Genomic DNA, 25,153 nt, shown 5'->3' on the forward strand with positions numbered 1-25,153 from the left:
CCTGCTGTGTGTTGGTCCTGTGGAAGATACTGGAGACCAAACTAAGTAATGTATCAAACTAAGTCCTTTTCGTGGAGATTACATTTTAATAAGGGAGACAGACAATTAATAAATAAAAGCAAACACTTATAATATAATCTCCAATCATGACAGATTATCTGTTTTAGTAAAGTAGTGGAGACAGAAGTTTGTTTAAAATAGGTTTGAAAATGAATGAGATGTTAGGAAGCAAATGCAGCAAATTTAAGACCTTTTTTAAAATGGATTTTGTGTTCAAGGGAAGCAAGAAAATGGGTTGTTGGTGTAAGAGTATTGGGATTAAGGATATTCTTAAAGTCAGAGATATTTTATTTTATTTTATTTTTATTTTTTAAATTATCTTTTTAAAAAGTATATAGATCACACAAAATGTTGCATTAAAAAACATAAGATGTCCCCATACACCCCACTCCCCACCCCCATCATTTTTTATTGTATATATTTTTTGATGATACATAGATCACAAAAAATGTTACATTAAAAAATATAAGAGTTTCCCATATAAGTCCCACACCGCCCCCACCCCACTCCTCCCACATCAACTACCTCTTTCATTATTGTGTCACATTCACTGCATTTGGTGAATACATTTTGGAGCACTGCTGCACCACATGGTTAATAGTTTACACCTTAGTATACACTCTCCCCCAATACATTCAGTAGGTTATGACAGCATATATAATGTCCAGCATCTGTCCCTACAATATCATTTAGGACAACTCCAAGTCCCGAAAATGCCTCCCACATCATATCTCTTTTTCCCTCTCCCTGTCCTCAGCAACTACTGTGGCCACTTTCTCCACATCAATGCTAAAAATTTTTTCCATTACCAGTCACAGTAGTTCTATGATAGAATATCAGTAAGTCCACTCTAATCCATATTTTATTCCTCCATCCTGTGGACCCTGGGATAGTGATGTCCACTCCACCTCTATATCGAGAGGGGGCTTAGATTCCACATGGATGATGGATGCAATTTTCCTGCTTGCAGTTGTAGGCACTCTCAGTTCCCTGGTTGTGGTGGTTGACCATCTTCACTTCCCTGTTAGCTGACCTGGGTAAGTCCAACAAACCAGAGAGTAGGAGTTGCAACTCTGCTGAGGCTCAGGGCTCAGCTGGCACATGGGCAGTCCAGAGATTCATGTCTCCTGAGTATACACCAACACTAGTCCCAACCACAAGGTCAGTAAAAGTGACAGAAGAGGCATGTATAGAAAGGTCTGAGTCCAACTCTGTCACACTCAGGAACACAAATTCCAAATTAGGACCCACTGACACAGCACTGAACTCCAGAGCCATCTGCCATGACCATAGAACCTATGTGTCTCCTTAGCCCTCCGGAGAACCAGTACCAGTCAGAGGTATTTTAAAAGCTGGTAGGAAATGACCAGCTGGACAGGGAACCTTTGCAGAATTGCGGGTGCAAGATCCTTGAAGAGTCACACAGGATATATTCAGCATGTGCACCTCCTGAGGCATGAGGCAAAGTGGAGGCCATTTTGTGTTCGGATGTTGACCTGTTCAGGAAGAACTAGGATGTCTTATTCTTTTTATTTTTTAAAGATTTATTTTATTTATCCATTTCTCCCCACCCCTCACTGTTTTTGCATTTGCTGTGTCTGTTTGTTGTGAGTTGGTCTTCTTTTTAGAAGGCACCAGAACTGAACCCAGGGCCTCCGATGTGGGAGGGAGGAACCTCATCACTTGAGTCACCTCCTCTCCCTGCTTTATTGTGTTTTTTCATTATGTTTTCCTTGTGTTTCCCATTGCATCACCTTGGTCTGCTCACTGCACCTGCCCATCACGTCAGCTAGCTGTCTTGCTCATCCTTTCAAGGAGGCACCAGGGACTGAACCTGGGATCTCTCATGTGGTAGGTGGGAGCCCAATCGCTTAAGCCACATCCGCTGCCCAAGGATGTGCTTATTCTTGTTCCCATTTGTGTTTCTCATGCCCATCTGTTTTCAGTCACTCTGGGGAAACTGAGGCAGCTTGGTAGCTGACTCACCACTATATGCCCTCAAGGACATCTCCTGGAAAAGTGTATCCCTGTGTTCCCATATTAGCAAGAAGCTTCTCTTGGAGAGTGAGTTGATCCTGTAGACAATTTGGTGGAATTGTTTTAAACTCAGATTTATATTAACACTTCTTTCTTTCATGCCCATTCTTGAATATGCTGCCTTTAATTCACAAACTCCAATTGAGTATGGTCAGTTAATAACTTCATGAAAATATCTCAAACTATTAAAGTTTTGAATAAAGCGTTCTGTTTTTGACACTCCCCCAACTCTCATAGGATTTGAAAACCTTGAGGCGTGCAAGGGAAATCAGACTAAACGCTCACATATATTTTAGCAGAAACATTTCCTATAAAAATGAAGACCAAAAAAAAAAAAAGGCTCAAATCAATTTATGAGCTTGACACTTCAACTTCTCCACACATTGCTCTATTTCTAAACAGGGAAAATAAAATCAGCTTTGTTCCTGAGCATATGCTTTTGACATTTTTTTTCCTTAAAGTCTGTGAATTATTAATAAACTAATTTCTCTTTATAGTTCAATCTTTGGAGATTTAAAGTATTCAGTCAAATGCACAGGGAAGAGATAGAGCTTCAGTTCCAATCAGCCTCAATCCTCTCTGGAGATTCTGGCCTTGAGGTATCTCGGAGTCTTTGAAATCAATCTTTAATTCAACTGGGAATTTCTGATCATTTCTAGAACTAGTCCGTTAATACCACTTCATGCCCTGTATAAGTTGGGCCATTTCTGCCAGCTGATTTTATGCTTTTATTTTGCTCCTAAAATATCTTAAGTGTGTGTTGATAGTATGTGTGTGTATCCATGATATATTTGTTATACTTGTTAGATTATTTGATTATTTCTTGGCGAGTTGTATTAGAAGGCAGGGCTTTGGGTAACAGAATGTCCAGTAAATTTCTAGCTCTCATAGTAAACCATGTTGCACCTAAATACTATGAGGTTGCTTCCTCCCTGCTGAGTAGAACTTATGGAGAGAGATTTTGACTCCATAGATAAAAGAGATTTGCAAAAATCGGAAATATAGAATAATGGAGTGGATGAGCTCTGGCTTAAGTTCCTTTCTTCCACCCCACACAACTGGGTCAAAAATGGTGCCGGGTGACCAATGGCTGGAGGTGAGAGAGAGAGGGCTGGGGGCTTCAATAATTGAGCTGGTGACACTTCCAGCATTATAATTCCATTGTCTCCTGTGGCTTCAACATGAATATGAAATTTCAATTTGAAATTTGAAATATTATTATCCCTTATGAAATTTGAAATATGAAATTTATTATTTGAAATATGAAAATTATTATCCCTTTTCTTGCAGAGAGGGAAACTGAGATGCCAAGTTTAATTAATTGGATTACAATACTTGCTTTCCTTCTTATTTGGTGGACATTAGGGGGATTTGGATTGTGAGTGAGGTCTGCCTTTCTGATCTCAGGTCTAATTACTGATTCAAAAGAAGAAAAAATAAGTCCAGCAAACACAAGCCAAGCTGCATGCATCAGCTCCCTGCTCCTCTCTTCCTTAGCTCTGTCTGAGGGAAGTGGCTCCACCACTGTGCTCACCCCACCTTCATTTTCCCTCTGCCTCCTCCCTTAACAGCCTGCTGTATTACCAGGATGCAGTGATCAAGCGAGAGAGTCACCAGGTGACCATGCTGAAAGGGATGCTTAGCAGGAACTTGGAAGAGCCGAGATTCCACACCAATAACAAAATCCTCCCGACATCGCCGGCTCCTGCAGACAGCAAACTTGCCTCTCTCCCAAGGAGGCCTGGATCAGAACCTGATTCACAGAAGGGAAAGAGGAAGGCAAGGCGGAAGAATAAAGAAGAGCTTTTCTTTCTTTTTTTTTTTTTTTTTATTTCAAAGCCGGTTCTATTCTGGGGCTTTATTTACTTTTTTTGTTTAGTTCTAGGGGTTAAAGGGCTCACAGTCATGGAAACTGGAAACCGCCGATTTATTGCTTTTCCTGTGGACTTGCTGGGCCGATGGCTTGGTGGTGAGTACAAGCTTCCCTGGCCTTTCTCCTCCAGAACCTCAGCCTTAATCCAGCGCTAAGAAGCCTCTCGTTCAAGGGCCTGGGAAAGCAGTGAGACCTGGCGCCCCTGTCTCTGGTCCGCCCGCACTGGGCTCCGCCAGTTTCAGGCTCAAGTGGCTGTGCATATAAAAATATATCCATGTTGTCAATGTTTGCCCCTCTCTTTAAGGACCCCACTGTCTTTGGAATGAAGGGACTTATTTGTCAAGGAAAAATTGTTAATATTTTGTTAAGATGTTAAGCCTTTTCCAGTTTTGTGTTAAATGGCACTGGGTTCTCCCTGCTCCCCTTAGTCATACTCCTGGGCTTCTTTTGTTTCTTTTTATTCAAAAAAATTTTTTTAATTGTCTTTTCTTTTTAAAAAATACTTGGATCACAAAAAATGTTACATTAAAAAATATAAGAGGTTCCCGAATACCCCACACCCCAACTCCCCCACTCCTCCCACATCATCTACCTCTTTCACCATTGTGGCACATTCACTGCATTTGGATGAATACATTTTGGAGCACTGCTGCACGCATGGATTAAAGTTTACATTGTAGTTTACACTCTCCCCCAGTACATTCAGTGGGTTATGGCAGTATATATAATGTCCAGCATCTGACCCTGCAGTATCATTTAGCACAACTCCAAGTCTCCTGGGCTTCTTCTAAAGAAATAGTTCCTTGTATTACAGTTTTTCAAAATGTAAAAATGCATGTGTTTGAGCATGTCAGATTTCTCTGTAGAGGTGGGTTTGACATAATTTGCATCTTATTTTTTTCCTGAAGGACCAAGAGTACCACAAGAATGACATAGCAGCTCTCTAATGCACAGAACCAAATCATCTCGTTTATATTTCGTAACTCTCTGTCAAATTCATATATTTCTGTCTGGAATTCACATCACCATCCTGATTGAAGTCGCCATCTCTCTTAGATCAAGACAATTGCTTCCCAATTTATCTCTTTGCTTATGCTTTTCCCTCTCATCTATCCACTGTCAATTCTGCAGCCAGATGATCTTTTCAGTTTCTAGACCTGATCCTGCACTCCCTGCTTAGCATCACTCAGTCGCCCTTGCCTGGATCTAGGATCAGTCTCAACTCCTTCAAACCACTTACATGGCCTGCCAGATCTGGTCTCTGACACTTCTGCAACTTCCTCCTTGCTTTCTGTACTCCAGCTACACTAGCCTTCCAGAATCATGCATTCATCATGTTTCCTCTTGCTACAAGGACATGGCAAGGACTGTTTCTTTCTCCTGAAAAGTGGTTCCTCTGCTGTGTCTGGTTAACTCTCACTCATCCTTGCCATGATAGGTCCACCTTCCTCCCTCAGGGCAGGCTTTCTTGGCCTCCCTCATCAGATCAGTTCCACTAAGCATATCTCACCATAGCTCACCCCACTCCTTTGGAGGACTTGTGCAGTTTCCACTTCATAGTACATGTATGTTATTTACTTTTATTTGTACGATTATTTGATTAATGTCTGCATCCCCCACAGGCATTTCTCCGTGAAGACAGCAGCGATCACTAACTTGTTCCCCGCCACGTATCAAATGTCCATAACAGTGCTGATACATGGACAAGATTCAGTAAATATTATCAACCGAACCTGCGAATGAATCATCCAAATTATGATGGAAGTCGTGAAAAAGAATGCTGGCTGACATCCTGCCCTTTCCCTTTCTCCAAGGTGCCTCTGTCTTTGCCCACCCCCTCCTCTCCCTCCACCACCACGTCCTGAACACAACCACAATTTCCTCTGACTTACAACCTTATGTCTCAGTTAAGCACCGAGACAGGGAATTCAAAACAATGGTCCGGAAACCTACTATTTTGACTGCATGTTTACCCGTTTGGCCTTCTCCATTGAGCTTGTTTGGTACCTAGAGAAGGCATAATCCATCCCACATGCAGTAATGTTTTAGTCTACCATACAGTTTTACAGTTTTATAGTTTTGAAGAGATCCCCAATATTTTACAATCAGGAGATTTCATCTAAAAATAGAACCTTATGACTTATTTCAAAACTATATAAAAGAAGATCTTGCTACTCTGGGCCTGACATCCCTTAGGGCAAAAATCAGCTTGAGTTGAGCAGCCACTGCCCACATAGGAAAAGCCTGGGGACCTCCAATTCAGGACGTCCCTACAGGGCCCCCTGGCTCATGAGGTCATCCAGCTGACCCTGGAGTTTGGGACCCCTGCTATAACTGACTTCGAGCTACCAGCAAGCTTCCATTTTCTTCTCCTTTTTCTCTTCCATCTGTAACAAACTCTAAGAACAAGGAATATGATTGACGAAGAAAACATGAAATAATTTAAAAGTTATTAAAGAGCAATCTGATAGTTTGACTCTCCAGTCATTTCTATCTAAGCTCCCTCCTATAGACTTGTTCCTGAACAAAGCAATGTCAACAGTCTCTGTGATTCACTTAACACTTTTGATCGGGTTTGACCAAGGATGAAGGGAGGCTTTGAATTTATAGCCGCTTTTTAATGAAAACTTAAAAAAATTGTTCATCGGTTGTTTTTGTCTACAGAATGGGGGTGAAAACACTTAGCAGAGCGGACAGTCAGTTTGAGGGCCATGCACACGAATCTTTTATGACCTGACTTCTCCAGGGAACTTAAGTAAATTCCCTAAGCGTGTGACCTTCCATTGCATACAATACAAAGGGTCATTATTTGCTGGATTCTCATGCTTAAAAGAAAAAAATAAAAAGGAAGTCCAGATGAAAGTTAAAAATAGGGCATGTGAATTTAATGCAGCTTTCTCTGGGATCATAAGTCTGGTGACAAGAAAGAAGGAAGAATAAAAAAGAGACCATAGTAAATGAGCTTTCTGGAAGAATATTATTTGTTCACAAATATTTATCCAGAGAACTCCTCACACTAATCCCTTACTAGTGGAAGTATTCTGGAATGTAGGTGGAATTCATCTGAACATCTTCCAAGGAATCTTGAGAGTTAAACTCAGAAAAATCCACTGTTTAGGGACATTTTCCCAACTCTGTGCATCTTTCCCAATCCTCTTCTCCCTTGTTAGAAAATATTTTTTGATAATACCTAGAATATGCGTATATACGTACTTGGTTTCCTCCTTTACTGCAAGTAAAAATTCTGTTTTGGGTCATGTGGCTGCATTGGCTAAAAATACCCACACAGTTCCCAAATTCCAGGGGCCCTTAGGAAAAGGGGTCCCTTCTTCTTTGCAGATATGATTCACTTATAATGAACAGAGTGCTTTCTTCAACTGGAACGGAAAGGAGGACTGAATTTAAACTTGCAACCCTGCCTCTGAAGCATTATTCTGGCCTGGGAATTATGTCGCAGGTGGAGACGTGTCCCTGGGAAACAAAGCATCTGCTTCGATACAAATGTCATCAGTAATAAAGAAGGAGGGGAGAGGCCTTGTGATCCAGGAATTGGATCGTGTCCATATTAGAGCTGCTTCTCAGTTATGAAAACAGTAAGTTACCCTCGATTATTCCTGTGCATTTGGTGAAAAAACTTTTCTTAGCTTTACCAAGGTCTAGAATGAGAAAAGAAAACCTGCAGAAGGCTGAAGAAAATATTTCTGAATTCTGCCACAAACCCCAAAGGCCACTTCCTGGTTCAGAAGCAAAAGACTTGGGGGAAAATAAGTTTAAGCTCATAAAAACACTCAAAGGGCATACTGGTCATCAAACAGCTCAGAGCAAACTGCATTTGCAAATGAATCTGAAAACATGTGGATTCAATTTTCCTTGAAATGCCCAGAGGTTAAAAAATTAAGGGGGAAATGTTTGGCAGAAAGAGCCTGGGATTTGGCTATGTGCACAAGTTTCTGAGAAATAAATTGTTTTGCCAGAGAGAAAATATTACCTGGTTCCCCTTCTCAATCATGTCTCTTAACTTAATTAATCAAGGGCCCCATTTCTCATTGTGCCTGTAAAGTGGACAAAAGAGTTCACGTGAAAGCAAGCAAGCTGTACTCATTCCCAGGGTGGCCTTGTATGCGGCCAACCCAGAATTTGAGTACTGTCATGGGTTTCAATTCTAGAAACATGGTGGCAAGCAAACCATCTGCTAGCAAAGTCGTTTCTCCTTTGCCTATTGCGTCCCATCTGCCTCCACTCATCAAGTTTTACCCCTCGTTTTCCTTCCACCAACCCCCAAAATAATATCTGCTTTATGACCAAATAAACACGGGCAAATATGGAACTCCTTTAGAGTAAATCCAAGCTGTTTTAAAAGATCATGAAAATAGGCTGGGTGGAGGAAAAACTACATCTATGAAAAAGCCGTGATTAGCCTTAAAACAATGCGAGGCCAATGACACAGAGTCCCATTACAAGATGATGTGTGTTCTCTGTGAGTGGCTGTTCCTGGTCTCTGAGGTAGCAAAATTGTCACATGGTTCTATTGTTGCCATGGCAATAATCTGTAATTGTGCAGAAAATCCACAGAACTCATGAGCAACTCCTTAGTGGATTGGGCCGAAAGAAAATCAAACCCGTGAAAGCCTGGAATTGATGTGGTTACGAAAGAGCATTGGCCAAGCTGGTCCAGTTTCAGCTGACCTGGTTTTGTGGTTTTCCTTCCCCTGACCCCCATCTGGCTGTGGTGAACTCACTCTTTTATGTATATTTTTTCTCACTTTTATATTCATAACGGTCGAGAGGTATAAATCCTAGTCAGCCAGGGAAATGCTTCAGCTCACTCCTTAGAATTCTGAGCACGCGGTTTGGAATCTACTGGGAGGGAATTGTTCCTTTGGCCAATGTAACCTCAAGAACCTCAAGACCCTTGACTCGCCAGGAGGATCAAGGAGTGACTTGCCCGTGCAGGTGACACATCAGTGCTCCCCCGCCCTGGGGACAACGAGGACACACCAGGCTGGGGTCTGGAGCAGGGAGGATGTGTTGTTCTTGGGGTAGCTTGGTAACAGAGTACACACACATGCACAACACACCCATGGGAAGGGATGCCAAGGCTCGCCTGCCTTGAGGCAGGCTAATACAAACCATGCCCGAAGCACGGCTGGGAAACAGAGGGTCGGGGCACATCTCGTGCCTGTGCTCTGGCTGTGTGATATTTTTGCATGTATCAGCAGTCAACCCTGAATACTTGAAGGCATGACTGAGTGTGGGGGCGCCTGACAGAAAATTGAGCAGAAAGAGGAGCCAGACAAATCGCTCTCATGCTCCAAACTGCAGCGAGAATCCCATGGGAATGCAGCTTCCCAGCAGATCCCATGAGAACATCTGGGATGAAGACACTCACGCCAGGCCCTTAGCCCAGACTCATTAGTAAAAATGTTTCATTTCTTCTCATTTATTTATCTTCTCATATACCACAAGTATGATTTGATTTCCTTCTGCACATTTTTCTACCGGGAGCAGGAAGAGGAAGGTGGAGAATGAACATCAAGCAGTAGATCAGGGTGCTTTTCTCAGATACCTTATGATTTTGGGCTTATTTGATTGTGGCAATGGAATACTTGCTCTGGCTAATCTGAGCAAAAAAGGAATGTGAGGATAGGAGAGTGGAGGGTTCACAGGTTCAAGGGGTCTTGAGAATCAGTGCAGGAAATAGGAACTGGGGCAGCTTAGGGGTCTAGGTAACAAGTAAAGGAAAATAGACCATAGTCTGATATTAGAATATTTAGCTCAACTATTTTTTTTTTTTCTGTTCACTTTTCTCAAGAGTCAAAGTCTTAGGAAAAAGAGTCCAAATGGCCTAATGTAGGTCATGAACATACTTCTCTCTTGGAAGGGGAGAAGGGAGAGCCTAGCACCTTATAGTCTCATTAAGATTGCAGAGAATGGGAAAGATAATTGCTCAAAACAGAAATTAAGGTGGTTTTTCAGAAGGAACAGGGATGGCTATTATTCTGGATGGTGAAGAGAGACCAACAACAGATGTCTAGCAATACAGCTTTGGGGGGGAGGGGGGGAATTGAATAATGGAAGTACCAGTCACTCAACTTCCATACGCACACCTGAGCACAGATTTGCTCCAGAACATTGGAGCTGAGAGGTAGGTCAAGGGAGAGAGAGTGAAGAGGAGAGTCTGGAAAATATTTGTTTGGCATCCTCTTCCTGAAAGAATCTAGAGAAAAGACAGCAACCTGATTTGACACCAACCACACTAATGGGGCAGACTTCCTGCTAGTCAGAGCACCCTGTTAATGTCCACTTCTCAGCATGTCTGATTATGGGTTGAAGTTGACCGATCAGCAAACTACTCAATTATAAGCCCATCTTCTCCCCGTGGTGCCACTAATTAAATAGAAACCATGCTGCAGCTCACACACTCCATGGAGTTCTACTTCCAAAAGCTGAATTAGTCACAACAATTAACTGTTGTCAGTGGAATGCAGCGTCCTTTCTCCTTTTCCCAACCCCACTTCTGCTTAGTGTGAACACATCTCCAAAAACACTTTTCTTGGGATTTCCAGTGTCCCCATACCCTTCACTGTGCAAAAGGAGCACATGTGGCAGGAGCTTTGAAATCTCCGTGGTCTGGACTGCCCTGACCAAACAGCAATGTTTTTTTTTTCTTGCCAAACAGCAATGTTGCCAAACAGCAATGTTTTTTTTCCCAAAATCACACCATAAAGGATATTCCGGCATGTACTTCACTTTTAAGAGAGGAACAGAAAAGAAGGATCGGGACCCTTCTAATTGCTAGAGAGCTGTACCTTCAGACAGCTGGGACAACTGGCAGCTTTTTTCTTTTTCTGTCTTGATAAACATAATAGGCCACTTTGGTAACTCCAGCTGTAAATGCACTTCTCCCTAACAGGATGGTGCTCCCATGTGCAAGAGAGGAGAAGGATGTTGAGAAATGCCATGGACATAGAATAGAGGAAAGGGGGCTTATTATGCAACTACAGAGTGCACCCCAAACTCATTGAACAGTGAGTCCATGGCCTCCTGATCAAGGAGTTTTACTAACTGCTCAAGATCCAGTTCAAGTGTCTATTAATATTAAAAAGAGTACCCCAAGATGGCACTTCTGGCACCCTTCCAAAGGGACTGCTGATCTACTGAGTGGGAAGTTCCCTCCACACTTCCTCCTAAAGTTCCTTCTCCCCAGAAAAAAGGCAATTCTATATGCCCTTACCTTTAAGTGCCAATTTTTCTATTCAATTCTTGATGACCCCATTGTTTTTTGTTTTCCCAAATGAAATGAATTACAGTTTCTTTATGCAACTATTTTCTTCTCAAAACAGCTGAACACATTTATAAGTTTCTAAGAAAATCACTTTGCACCCAATTGTAGAGGGGCAGACCAATTATAGAGGGACAGACCAACCTCTAAGTCATTGCACAACGTTCAGTATCATAAAAGGAAATAGAATATAGCTAAATGTTCCACATAACACGTTGGTTAAGTGCCTCGACTCCGGAGCCAGAAAGACTCTGGTTTCAATTTAAAAATTACTTCTCAATTAATCTCTTTGGGTCTCAGTTTCCAAGTCTGTAAAATGGAAAGAATAATAATGTCCACCTCCTACGGTTATTAGGAAGATTCAGTGAAATAATGTGCACAAAGCATTTAGCACATTATTTCTCATATTGAAATTGCTCGATAAACAGTGAGAGTTACATTTGATAATGTGCTTCTTGGACAGAACTCCTGAGAGTGTGGCCAGGCAGAGTGGGTGAAAGGAAAGGAGGGGCTAGGGCTGTGAAATCCTTATGACAAGCTTGCAGTGTCTGAGCACTGGAATGCTGAGGCTCTGTATTTCTTCTTCTACTTGGATTTCTTTGAACCCCTTCTCCTGCAAATAAGTCATTTATATGGTCATGTCTTATGTCCTGAATACTCTATCTAGTGTACAGGCTGGCTAAGATAGGATATGGAGACCTGCAGATGGCTCGTAAACCCCTCGTGTTTACCAAGGTTCTTTATTCCGTATGACTCAGTCAATATTGAAGGTACCAGTTGGATGACAAAATGAACCAGGAAACATACACACACACAAGCTAGACCAGAGTCATCTTGTTCCATACTTACACATACACACAGACACATGTTCTTAAAGTTAAGAACTCCATGACTATCCAATTATCTTCCCTTGATAGGACACCTTGGCAATGGAGATCATTTTGTATGTTCTACATCTTTTAGATTGAGTTAGGTCAGGATGGCACTTTGGTATCAGCCACACACAGATCAGTTCAGAGATGGAGAGATGAGGTCCATCAGTGGGCAGTTTTCTCTAAGCCAGTGCCTGTCTGACAGTCTTGACTCCAAGCAGGGAATAGGAACTAGGCTAATGAGTGGGGCAGAACAATATTAGGGAGGTGGTTGGGTGGGGAGCAGGAAATAGCATGGCTGGCTCTTGCACAGGCTCAGGTTGCTCACTGTCATATATGATAAATCTGTTCAAAATGTTAAGAGCAATTAAATAAAATAAAGAGAACACAAATGTGGAAAAAGCTATTGTAATTGGATATTCCAGAACTTGAAACCCAGGCATAATGTTTTTATAATGGTGTATATAAGAAGAGTGTTCTATTCAATAGTGTAACAAGGATTAAGTAATTGTACAACATTATTTCAAAATATTTTGTGGGTTGGATCTTATGTCTCAGGATCTCAAATACACACAGTTCCAGTTATGAGAATCTGCAGTATTAGGACAATGAGCTCCAGCCCACAGAACATCTGGCTTCAACCCATGTTCTCAATCTCCTATTTTTATAAGCAATACATTTGGAAGACCAGATTTACATGCTTGGGTCATTTGATCCACGTGACACACAGATAATTTTGGCCGCTTGTTATGATTAGTAGTCAGAGGTACCTGCCTTCAAATCCCTAAATGTGAAAATGTTTCTGTTCTTTTCATTTAGTCGCCTAGGCATTTTTAGGCCCCAGTAATAATACATAACACTACATGTTTACTACATAATACTTTGTGATGGATCATGAGACTTCTGAGAACTCATGATGTAACAGGCTTCTTGCTTTCATAGAGCTTACAATTCACCAGGGGAGGCAGCCTTTAGACACATTAAAAAGGAGATTAATTGCAATAGTGAGGAGTATTTCAGAGGACAAGAATGGTGCACTGTAAAGGCGGGTGTTTCCCCGGTCTGGAGGTCAGGCAAAGGAGACATTTAAGGCATGTAAGACAGTGACCAACTTGGTCAAGGGAAAGGGGGAAGGTAGGAGAAGAAAGGGACATTCCAGATGGAGGGGCCAGCCTGTGCAAAGGCCTGGAGGCAGAAGGGATGAGGCATATTTGAGGACCTGGAGGAAGGCCAGGAAGGTTGGAGATTGGCAGGAGATGAGAGTGGTGGGCAGGGACCAGGCTGAGGATAAAGGCTTTTGGGAACCTAGATCTCGTTCTCAATGGACTGACCATCTAATAGATGGGCAACCGCCTTTCAAAAATAAGTTTTGTTGATCAGGCTTTCAAAAATTATTTATTAAAGGTATAATCGCCTTTGCAATTTATTTCCACTACCGATGAAAGAAAGAAACACGATTCAGGGTTTGTCTTCTGCATGATAGATTGGCACACAGAAGGATGCATTTCTGTTATCAATATTTCCTGAATTTCAGTCACATTCATGACCCTAATGATTTGTGCCACATTCACCTAACACACATATCCTAAATTAAATAATATTCTTCTTTAAACAAAGTCCTGTTTTTTCTTAAACAAATTTTCTGATATAGCAAACTTAAAATCACTGCCGTAAGTGGAAAGTCAGTATTACTGGCCATAAATCCAAGGTAACCATAAAAACAATTAGAATGGTAACAACTTGGTGTTATTACATATTTGATAGTTGCTGTGGTCTAATGGAGTTCTGAGCCTGTGGTCTCCTCTTCATTACATAAAAAAAGTGAGATTAATAAGAGGTAGAATGGGACAGATATACTAATGTTGCACCAAGACTTTTTCCTTGAATCTGTTGGTTGGTTTCAAAGAAAATTAAATAAGAAGCAACTTTTTCACTATGCAATACAGTGTGAGAAATGTCATGTCAGTGTGCCACATAAAAACACCCACAAACCACTGGTGGCTCATGGCCCACACTTTGGGAAACAAAGTTATTTCCTAGATAATAAATGTAAAGCCAAAGTGTACAGTTTTAAGTCCCTGTAGGCATATAGGCCAATCCTCTCCTGGCCAGTTGAATGCATACCTCACTTTTTGGAGATGAAGGTAGACACTTTGATAAATTCTGCAATCCATAACTTTTCTAATAGACAAACATTCTTACAAATGAAGATCTCAGCAACATTTTATCTATACCAGGACTTGGCCTCACTGAACCTCAAGACTGAGCCAACAAGCCAGAAAGAGACGCCCTGGGAAGGACGGCACTGTAGGACCAGGCAGATGGGGTTGGAGTCCCAGATAGGGGTGGATGGGTGCTGGGTGACCATTCACAGAGGTCATGTGGAGTCTGGCAGCAGCCACAGGGGACACATCACTAACATTGAATAAACAGAAGCTCTTCAAGTTGTTGATGCTGATATCATTTTAAATACAGATGCCAGCCTGTCAATGGTGTTGGCACAGTCCAGTAATTGGTAACAGGAGGATTGGAAAATTCAAGACACAATTCTTTTCCTGAGGAGGACTCACAAGGGCAAAAGGAGACCTGGGTCCCAGAGGAACTGGGTTATTAAAACTGTTAATCACAGACTGAGGCACTGAGAAAGTTCCAGTCATTGAATCTGTGGGCATTTGGCCACCATGGATGAGGCGGGAGTTCTACAACCCTCGGAGTAAAAGGTCAATGTAGAAGAAAAGCTGGTGGTTATTAGTGTCTATAAACATACTATAATTGGTCAAGTGCAGTGGTTCTCAAAGTGTAGTCCCTGGACCAGCATCACCAGCATCTCCTGGGAACTTGTTAAAGAAGTGAATTATCCAGCCCCACTCCAGAGCTCCTGAAACAGAAACTCTGGGAGTGAAGCCCATCAATAGGAGTTTTAACAAACCCTCCAGATGATTCTGATGCGTACTCGAGTTTGAGAACCACTGGCCCTGGGGAAGGGGTGAGTCCAGGTGTACACAGATGTGGGAGAACAGGGCTGCTTCCCTGCCAGGTACTGCACTGGGGAGGACACCAGGGAGCACATTGCCCAGCTTCTGTTCTGATTTCTCTTCACTTGGCTTCTTGCGCAACAGCAGTCACTTTCTCTGCCCTGCGCACAGCCCAACATCATAGTTGTCACAGCTAATTAGTGATGACTCTCTCACTCATCATTTTTTGTTTTTAATCTTTTTTTTTTAAGTAGAGACTTGGGGGGGGTGCATTTGAACACATCTACCTTATCTAATGTGATGGATAATTTTATGAATGTCTTCTAAGGTTTTACATATATTTTATGCAGAACTTCCCTCTAAAATCCCGAGTCTAGAGAGGCACTCAGTGCTTGCCCAATGATGGACTTGAGAAGGACGGCCTGCTGCTTCTCACCCCCATCCCCCATCCATGGTAGCGCAGACTCAGAGTAGTTCTGGTGGAAAGCATGATTCCGTGGTGAAGACCCTGCCAGAAAAGGCAGCAGAAGAGGCATGGTGGAAGAAGGACAGGCCACGATCCAGACAGGCATGGGTTGGGATCTTGGCTCTGCTAAACATAGTTGTTAAACTCGGGGAAAGTCGCCTACTCTGTCTGAGCCTCAGTTTACTAATAGTGACTGGTATTGGGAGGACTCAAAGAGTTAATGACTGTAAATAAAATGTCTGCCTTAAATTACATGGAAACTAGCAATTGTGTTATTTCCCAATCTCTTTATTGAATTTCTTGAGATTCAAAGCACAAGCTGGTGAGTTTACTGGGTATAGTCTGAGAAACTATATTTATCATTTATAAATTCTTATCAGGTAGGATGATTTTGCTGTTTGTAACCAAAACCCTGACTCAAGTCAGTGCAAATGATAAGAAACTCTGTTGTCTCATACCCCAGGAAATGCGAAGGAAGTTTCCTTGAGTGATGCCGGCAAGGCTGAAGCTCTGTTTCGCTAATATTTTCTTGGTTCTGACCTACTTTTTACTTCAGCTTTCTCCTCAAAATGGCTTCTTCCCTCTGGTCAGCAATAGATGAAGTTTTATGTTTCCTCGCTCACATCATCAAAGGAGGGGCAATTTCTCTCTCCCACCCAGTCTGATTGAACCAACTGGGGTCATGTGCTTTCCCCTAGTATAATAACATGCACTGATTGGCTGATTTTTGGAAGCCTGGATAAGAGTGTAATAGCCACTGGCATCCTATTACAATGATTGGTTTAGTCAAACCAGGAGCCAGCTCTCGAACTTGAGGATGGTGCCAGCTTCCGCCGAGTTTCTTTGGCTGAACTTTGAGAGAAGGATGAATATCTGGAAACAGAAAAGGGGGACCAAGTATATGCACTGTAATTTTCTATAGCCCAGGGACTGTGTTAGGCACTTTATACTTATTTTCCTATTTGATCCACACCATGGCCTTTGAGGTTGTTCTTTTTACCAATGAAGAAGATGAAATTCAGAGAATTTAAATCACTTACTTGCTCTATATCACCAACAAGGTTGACAATAGGAATACAGACATGGGCCCAAGAGAACAAGCTCTGTACTTCTATATGGCGCAGTTGGCTGATCACAACTTCAGCCTCCCAGTACAGGGTGTCCAGGGATTCTGGCAATGCCCTACGTGGGATGGGCTCATTTTTACCCCATGCTGAGGGATAATGGGAACACTTTGGAAAGAACTTTGCTCAGTTCTCAGGTTTCCAGTTATTTGCCTGTTGTTACCAAACACTCAAGACTTCAAAAATTCACTGCGATCATATAGGCAGGAAAAATGACCTCATGCTTGCAACCACAAATCCAAAATGCTCTGGAATCTGTAAGATGAACTGCGTTTTAATTAGAAGAGAGAAAGAGCAATGAAGACGTTTCTCGGATATTTTCTCAAACCTTCCCTTGGCCTGCCTTCAGGCCAAAATGTGACAAGTGCCCTAAATCTGATAACAAACACACACTTCTGAAGTCATTGTTAGGTTTCCTAAAGAGAAAAAAAAATCACACTGGTTTCCTGTTACCAATAAGAGTTCAAGAATGTGTAGCCTTGAAATATAGCACACGAGTACACAAGAAGTCATCCTCCATTAAATATTAAAAAGTAAAAATGGAGCTCTCAACACGTTTTTCTCTCTGCTTAGAAGGTTTTTTATTATATGAGGTCCTCAGAGCCTTAAACCAGGAAATATTAAAAAGACTTGCAGTTTATTCCTAAAATCTAGTCATTGGTTATTATCTATGTGTCATTCTCAAATACCGGGACAAACTTCGGAGCTGAAGATGAAATTTTCCCAACTGACAGTTGGCAAGTGAAAATGCTGTATCTAAGTGCTACAGCATCCCATGGTTTGTAAATAAGAATTCTCGGCATTAGCACAGTAGCTGCTTAATCCAGTGTCAGGGAAAAGAGGTGGAGGATTTTCACTTCATATGCTTATTATAAATTGAGGAACCTCTACGTATTATCTCATTCAATGCTGTCAACAAACCATGAGATTTTATCCATTTTATAGATGAGTGCACTGAGACCTGGAGAAGCTAACTAACTACCGTGAGTTAGAGTGTCTTTAGCAGCAAGTGAAAGAATACTCAGTTTAGGATAGTTAAAGCAGATGCCAACAAACTTTTTCTCTGAAGGGTCAGATAGTAAATATTTTAGGCTCTGTGGGCCATATGGTCTCTGTCAGGGCTTCCTTATCACTGTCATTGTAAAGTGAATATAGCCATCGACAAAAGGTAAATAAAGGTGTGTCTATATTCCAATAAATCTGTATTTACAAAAATAGGCATTGGGCTGGAATTAGCCCTCAGGCCGTAGTTAGCTGAACCCTGGTTTAAAGCAATGCATCTCAAACTATCTTTGTTAAGAACCTTTTTTTCCTTTAATTTCCAATATAATATAATAAATTTATGTTTTTATAAAATATAGTAGGGGAGCAAATGTTGCTTAAGTGATTAAGCTCCTGCTTCCCACATAGGATGTCCCAGGTTCAGACCTGGTGCCTCCTAAAAACAAAAACAAGCAAACAAGCCAAAAAAACCAACTCAGGCAAGCCAATGTAGCTCAGTGGCTTCCCACATATGAGGTTTTGGGTTCAATCCCTAGCCCCGGTACCTCAAACAAACAACAACAACAAAAAAAAAACAATAAAAATAAATTACTAGAAAATGAAATAAAAATACATATGCTCCCCAATTTTTAAAATTAATTTCAGGAGACATAAAATTCCATCAATCTGTCATAAAAGTTTAAAAATACTCTCAATGTATGTACTTAACTCAGCATGAATCAGTTATAAACAGTTCATGAAATGGCACCATTCCATGATTGATACTCTGAACAGTACTGCTTTAAGGATTAGGATATTTATTAACTGATCTATCAATAAACGCAGATGTGGGCAGTTCTGACTACTTAACAGTATTATTAATATCGAGGAAGCAGGCTTTTTCCATCTCTCCATTTTGTGATCCTCAGCAGAAAACGGAGAGATGGTGCTCTTCCTTGTTTAAGATGGCAGCCACAGGCATCATCACATCCTCACACAACAGCCTCCACTGTTGGAAGGACAGAGGAGGGGGTAAAGAATGCTTTCTTATTGGGCTATTTTCTATTTTATTAGGCAGGAGTTAATTGGCTTAGCTCAATTGTTACATGTATCCTCAGCTGGACAGACAGCCCCCTGATCAAAATTAGGATTTTGTAAACTAACGAAGAAGAGGAGAATGCCAGCCCCAACAATGTGCTTAAGGAAATCTAGTTATTTGGTTGAGAGATGGGTTTGCAGCCCAGATCTGTCTAACTCTGAAACTTTGCTCTTTCCATCCCAGTAGTTTATGCTGGAAGTGAAAGAATTCTCCTTCTACTGTGGCCTGGCTTTATGATCCATATACATTTAATCACTTTTATGGAACTTTAGAAATTACAGTGTGCTTCCATGTACATTATAACATTTGAATGTCATTGCTCACAACATGTTTATACCAATATTACGATCACACAATAAGAATGGCAACATCAGAACTCTGGTCCAGTGTTTCTGGAACTCTTCAGTGAGTTCTTTTCAAGGCATTTGACCATTTATTCTGAACTAATTAATCAGCAGCCTCAAAACAACAGCCTAGATTGCCTGGCAATTGTTGGTGTGAACTGGCTGATTGCTGTCTAAAAATGGTCCATTTTGGAGGATTTTGATCTAGATGGTAAAGTGTCTTAATTTATCTAGAACTGAGGGGCTTCTTAGGATATGGGACTTTCAATTTTAAAACAGGTGCTCAATTTTAAAACATTAGAAGAGAAGTTCTAAGAAAACTGGGCCAGTTGGTCATCCCAGTCTCAGTCCTCATATCTACTGTCAAAATGTGCATGCCAAGTTCAAGGTTCCTATTTCCTAGCAACCCATGAAACAATGTGTCTAGTTTTGTCCTGTGGATAACATTTTTTTCTCACAATTAAATTATCTAAATTGAGAGACCCATAAATGCATGTTAGTTATTCTTCTCTTTTTCCGTAGTTGAGGATTTTCATAGAACTTTTTTGGAAATGTTTTCCTTGGTTCTGAAGAGAGGTGTGCAAGAAAGACTGTGTAAACTTTTATTTCTACTTCTTTTCTCTCTGCTTCCAAACTCGACATGTGCATGGGGCAACAGGTCTGCAAACCGGTGCACAGAGTTGAATGTATTTAAAGACATTCTAACCCCTTGCACTGGTTCTCCACTGATGGGCTTTTTTGAACTGGCTGCCAAGAATCACCTAAGACATTCTAAAAATAATAATGGAAAAATTCCTGGGTTCTACAGTAAGCCTAATTGCGGACAGGGAGAAGAATGTGAGGGATAGGTTTGGAGTCTAGGGGCTTACACTTTTTACAAGTTTCCCAGGTATTCCTGATAGGAAGCAACTGGCAAGAATATAACATTCAACCTGTCTGAGTGATAACCAAAATTGTAATTACGAGTCAGAAGAGAACCTTATAAAATTGCAAAGTGGTTTATCTTCCTCTTCCTTCCTTTCTTCCTTCTCCCCTGATCCCCACCCCTTCTTCCTTCTTCTCTTTCTTTTCTTCAGTGGTAGCAGTTCATGTGAACATTGGGGGCAATTTTAGGAAATGTTCATGTAATGAAATTTACAGATTTTTGAGGTAAATTTAAATATGGATTCTAAAAATTTGAAAGATATTTGGGACAATGTCTATGGGGACATGAGGATGAAAAAGACCTCTGGGTTTATTCTCAGCTGAGGGACATCACAGGCTGCTTTATTTTCAGTTGTTACTATACCTCCAGGCTTTCCCACCTCATGGCGCCATGATCTGCGCCCACCAGAGAATCAGTGGGCAGAAAGAGATTTCATTTACATTGCTCATTGGGCAATCAGGCTCTTCGCTGAGCCATGCAACAGAGATGAAAATTAGTGACAAATCACAGCCTTGCTTCCTGTAATATGCAGTAAAGGTTCTCATTAGGGCCTCTTTAACTGTTCAGACTGATTCTATTTTTTAAGCCACAGAATATTTAGTACAAATGTGTGGAACAACATGATTTCCATTGGGGCACAATCAAAAGAGAAGCTACTTTCCACACTTTCTTTAATCTCTCTCCTTATATCAACCTGAAGCAGAGCTGAGGTTCCCGTGGGATTCCTGTTCATCAGCCCTGTTTCCTACAAAAAGGAAATTTTTGCCTAGACAGCTCCAAAGAGTCCTGATTCAAAAGTAAAACAATTAGTACACATTAATCATCATGAGGATGGTACTAAAAGCATAATCTTCTTAGAACTGGAACAAATTAAGCTGAAAGTAGCAACATAAAATCAAGCAGAAAAAGACCTCACAAGTGCAGAGAAGATAAGAGGACACTGGTCTGAAGTCCCAAGTCTTGCTGCCCTAAATGGATCCCCCAATCATCCCCTGTCTTCAGTCTTGACATACAAATTACCTGCTTCCTTCAGACTATAAAACCTCAGCTCCATCCACACCAGGGCCATGTAGCCATCTCCTCCCAAATCTGGAAGTTCTGTGAGCTCATGGGAGCTGCCATTACACTTGGTGTCTGTTTAATTTTTCTAAGATGGACAGTTTTCCCAAAGCCTAGAATCAGTCTGCTAAGAACTTCCCTGAGAGAGGAGAGAATAAACTTTTTTCCCCCCCAAAAAAGAGTATCTTTGCTTAAATGGGACCAGCCTTGGACCAAATTTTGACTTAGACAAGGGATGTCTGACTCCTTCACACCTTACTCTATGGCCCTTTTCTCCTTTTCTCTTTCTCTGCATCTGTACCTAAGGTCAGAGCTGTCTAGGAAGAAAAACTATGTAGTAAAATAAATAATACTGCTATCATATCTTTTAACAGCTGAAGGCATGTAGCATGGGTCCATCAACAGGAAAAGCACAACATTACTCACGGCCAATATGAATATGCTTTGAGTTGAGAAGATGGTACCAAATATATTTACCACTGCCCTCAGGTTGGGTTTCATGGGCCCCTGGGTGTTCTCCTTTGATCTTCCTCCCTCCCTATCTCCTTTGTTACACTCTTCCAGGTTTCCAACCATATGCTGCAGTTTCCATTGTTATAGAGACAGTCCCCATTTCAGGTCACCCCCTTTTTGGAGCCAATAGGACTCTTTTGCTCTGGATGCCCTGGACACCAGAGCAGGGTACCAACTACCTCAGGAACTTCTCCCTTGTTCTCTCAGAGTATAACTGACAGATTAGGATGTTAGAACATTGTGTTCTGAATTCCCACCAAAATTGAGAAAAGGAGAATCAAAGGAATGAGGAGAACAGAGAGGGAATGGATGTAGTTCGGTGGTTAATCACCTACCAACCACATGCAAGGTCCCAGGTTCAATTCCTGGTACCTCCTTAAAAAAAAAAGGGATAGAGAACAGAGAACCCATCCTGCCACAAAAGGTGCATGGCACTTGCATGTTATTTGCATGCTAAAGGATAATGATCAATGAGAGGACAACAATGCCTAAAGCACGGGAATTAATGGTAGACTTTCATGTCAGAGCAGGGCATACTGGAGATAGATGTGTCTTCCCAGAGCCCGTATCTCCCTGCTTATAAAGTCTGAGCCTCTTCCAGATATCATTGGATTTCCTTCCAATGGTAGGAACCCAAGTTACATATTTAGTTTCTTTAATTTATTTTGGAAATACTACTACTAGTTAATTTTAAACTCTCATTTTTCTCTTACCTTTTCCCATTTTCTTCTTCTCAGTGCATCACAAGTGGAGAATGATAACTGGATGCTAGAAGGAAGCCCAGGAAGCCTCTGGCCTATTTTGAAAGCCCCGTTTACAAATTGCCCAGCGTCTCCCACCTCTGTGTTGTCTGTCTGGAGGACATATTCAGGATGTATTTGAGTTCCCCATCCACGGCAGAATTCAGGTCATGTGATTATGAACTTTGTGCCATTTCCAAAGTGGAAAAGATTCACCTCTTGATGGGCTTATTAGCTTTCCTCATGTTTGGGTTCAACAAATGAAAACCAGATTTGCATGTATAAATAACAATCAAGTGCTGAAATGATTTACTTAGTAAAGTTACTGTTTTGGAAACTAAATTATGTGTCATGTCAAGATCCTATCTGCCCTTCACTCACATGGCAAAGGAGACTTCTCTGGGGTCTAGTAGAAGAGAAAAGTTGGAATCCTATTAATAGTTTTTTTCCCTGCCACGTGAGAATTACGCTGGAATCTAACTCTGAGAGTAAAAACTCAAAAAATGTTTCTGAGAATATCCTGATAGTAGCATGTGCTATTTCTTTTTGTATTCAAGAAACACATGAATAGCTCCCCCCTCTTCCCCCTCCCCCCCCCCCCCCCCAAGAAGGAAAGGAAACCAAGCAAAGGGCAACATATTTTCCCACTGTGCAAATTTCCTTCCTCAAGTAGATATAGTTAGAATTGGAAGCAAATCCTCTGGTCATTACATGTCAGAATGCTAACTAATTGCAGCTTCAAAGGTGTGTCAGGCTACCCTTGTGCATTCCCTTTTTTGAAAAAGACAATAGACATTGAAAACTAAACACTGCATCCAAGTTTTTGCAAACCAATTTAGACAAGTCTATAGAAAACCAGATGGGCATCAAATCAGGATGCAGGGCTGTTTCTGCGTTTCTGCGTAAATTATGTGGAGAGTTAGGTACATGGGAACCATGGTCTACGATACTCCAGAAATGACATGCTCCTCTGGGTCAGAATGGCATTGTCAGAGCTGACAACCACAGAGAGGATAGTCATCCACAGTTCATTCCAGTCCTCCTCCTGGCATGAAAACCAGACTTATAATTTGGATCAACTCTATAAATGCTCACAGACCTCACTGTGATGCCTCTCCGTCTGAAGTGGACTTGAGTAATTGATAGTGCTGATTTGAAGGTCATTTGAAGTTCAAAGGCGAGAGGGCAGAGGGCAACATGGGGAGGGGCCCGTGCACTAGACCAAAACTCAACTCTGCTATTTCCCAACTGAAAGGCTTTGAGATAAATCATTTAATCTATTTGAGAGTATGTTTTTTTTCTCATTTGCAAAATGGAAATAGTAATACATAACTTATAAGGGTATTGTGAAAATTAGAGACATTGCAGGTGAATTTCTGGACACATAGTAAGTGCTCAGTGAATGATACCTCTTATTTATTTGGTTTTATGTTTGTTTACTTAATTACTTCCTACAGCACCTAATGCACATCTTTATAGTCATGATTCTTACCCTCCATATTTTCCAATTCCGTGGAAATACATGCACAATCTTGTGCACATGAATATTTTTCTGGAGATCAAAGTTCATAATTTTCATGAAATTGTTAAAGAAGCCCACTATTGAAAGAAAGGCTAACAACCACTTTACTTTTACAACATGGAGTGAAAGGAAAAGCTTTCCTTCCCTCCGTTACATGTGTGCTGTACCAAGTTGTTCTCTCTCATGTAAGCAAAAGCCCTCTGAGGGCATGAACACATGGTTGTCCTCATGACACACACCCAGGTGGGTTTAAGGAATGCTAATTTTGTAATGAGCCACAAGTTTACTGAGAAAAGATGCAACAACTATGGGACCAAAAGTCGATGACATGTGTGTTGGGGGAGGAGCCTGGGATACTGTGGGAAGAACCCCAAGGTTGGAAACAGAAGGGGAACAGTGGGCAGTCTAGCTGGCGCAAAGCCGAAAGCCCCTGGGGGTTCATTATGCCAAGGAGCAGGGGCTCCCTGGTGTGATGGGACTTGGTAAACATTGAATTCTGAGTAGACTGAAAGGAGGGTTGGCACTCAGATCCTGTGACTGGGTGCTAGATGGGAGAGGCAGTATTGTGGGGAATCAGCAGGAAAGAGCAGGTGCTATTATTAAAAGAGTCACCATGACATGTTCTGGAAGAGGGAAATAAATACCCAAGGTAGAGGCAAATTGTACAGATTTTATTTTATCTTATTATTATTATTATTTTTTTTATGGTCACAAAACTTCTATATTTAGAATTAGCCAGCAGGACTCAGTTTAGATTATCCCAATTTTGTTGGGAACATCCAAAACATCATGGTCAGGAGCTAGTTGAACATGTGCCTTCTTCTCTCCATCTGGCCTGATCAGGGTGTTGACCTTGGCCACGTCAATGTCATAGAGCTTCTTCACAGCTTGCTTGATCTGGTGCTTGTTGGCCTTGACACCCACAGTGAATACAAGTGTGTTGTTGTCTTCAATCTTCTTCATGCCTGACTCAGTGGTCAGGGGAACTTGATGATGGCAGAGTGGTCAAGCTTGTTTCTCCTGGGGGCACTTTTCCGATGATATTTGGGGTCTCCTGAGACACAGTGTCTTAGGCCACCGGAAGGCGGGTGACATGTGGGTCTTCCTTTTTTGTGGTTGTAGACGCCTTTCAGTACTCCTTCTTGGCTTTCAAAGCTTTGGCTTTGGCTTTGGTTTTGGGAGGGGCAGGTGCATCCTTCTTCGTTTTCAGCACCATCTTAGTGAAAAGGCCAGATTTGATTTTAAAAAGTGGTCATCCAATAGGCAAAAGACACAAATTTA

At 41.5% G+C, this 25,153-nt stretch overlaps 1 long non-coding RNA gene across 1 annotated transcript; it reads right to left on the bottom strand.

The window, feature by feature from the left end:
• Window positions 1-589: 589 nt before the first annotated feature.
• LOC111762970 (uncharacterized) lies at window positions 590-22,463 on the bottom strand. The gene is made up of 3 exons (XR_002795954.3): window positions 22,324-22,463; window positions 3,682-3,850; window positions 590-1,556 (listed from the first exon to the last, which is right to left on the bottom strand). It is a non-coding gene; the product is annotated as an uncharacterized lncRNA (long non-coding RNA).
• Between the last annotated feature and the right edge of the window lie 2,690 nt (window positions 22,464-25,153).

This window comes from Dasypus novemcinctus, chromosome 2 (assembly GCF_030445035.2).
Source record: "Dasypus novemcinctus isolate mDasNov1 chromosome 2, mDasNov1.1.hap2, whole genome shotgun sequence".
Lineage (NCBI taxonomy): Eukaryota > Metazoa > Chordata > Mammalia > Cingulata > Dasypodidae > Dasypus > Dasypus novemcinctus.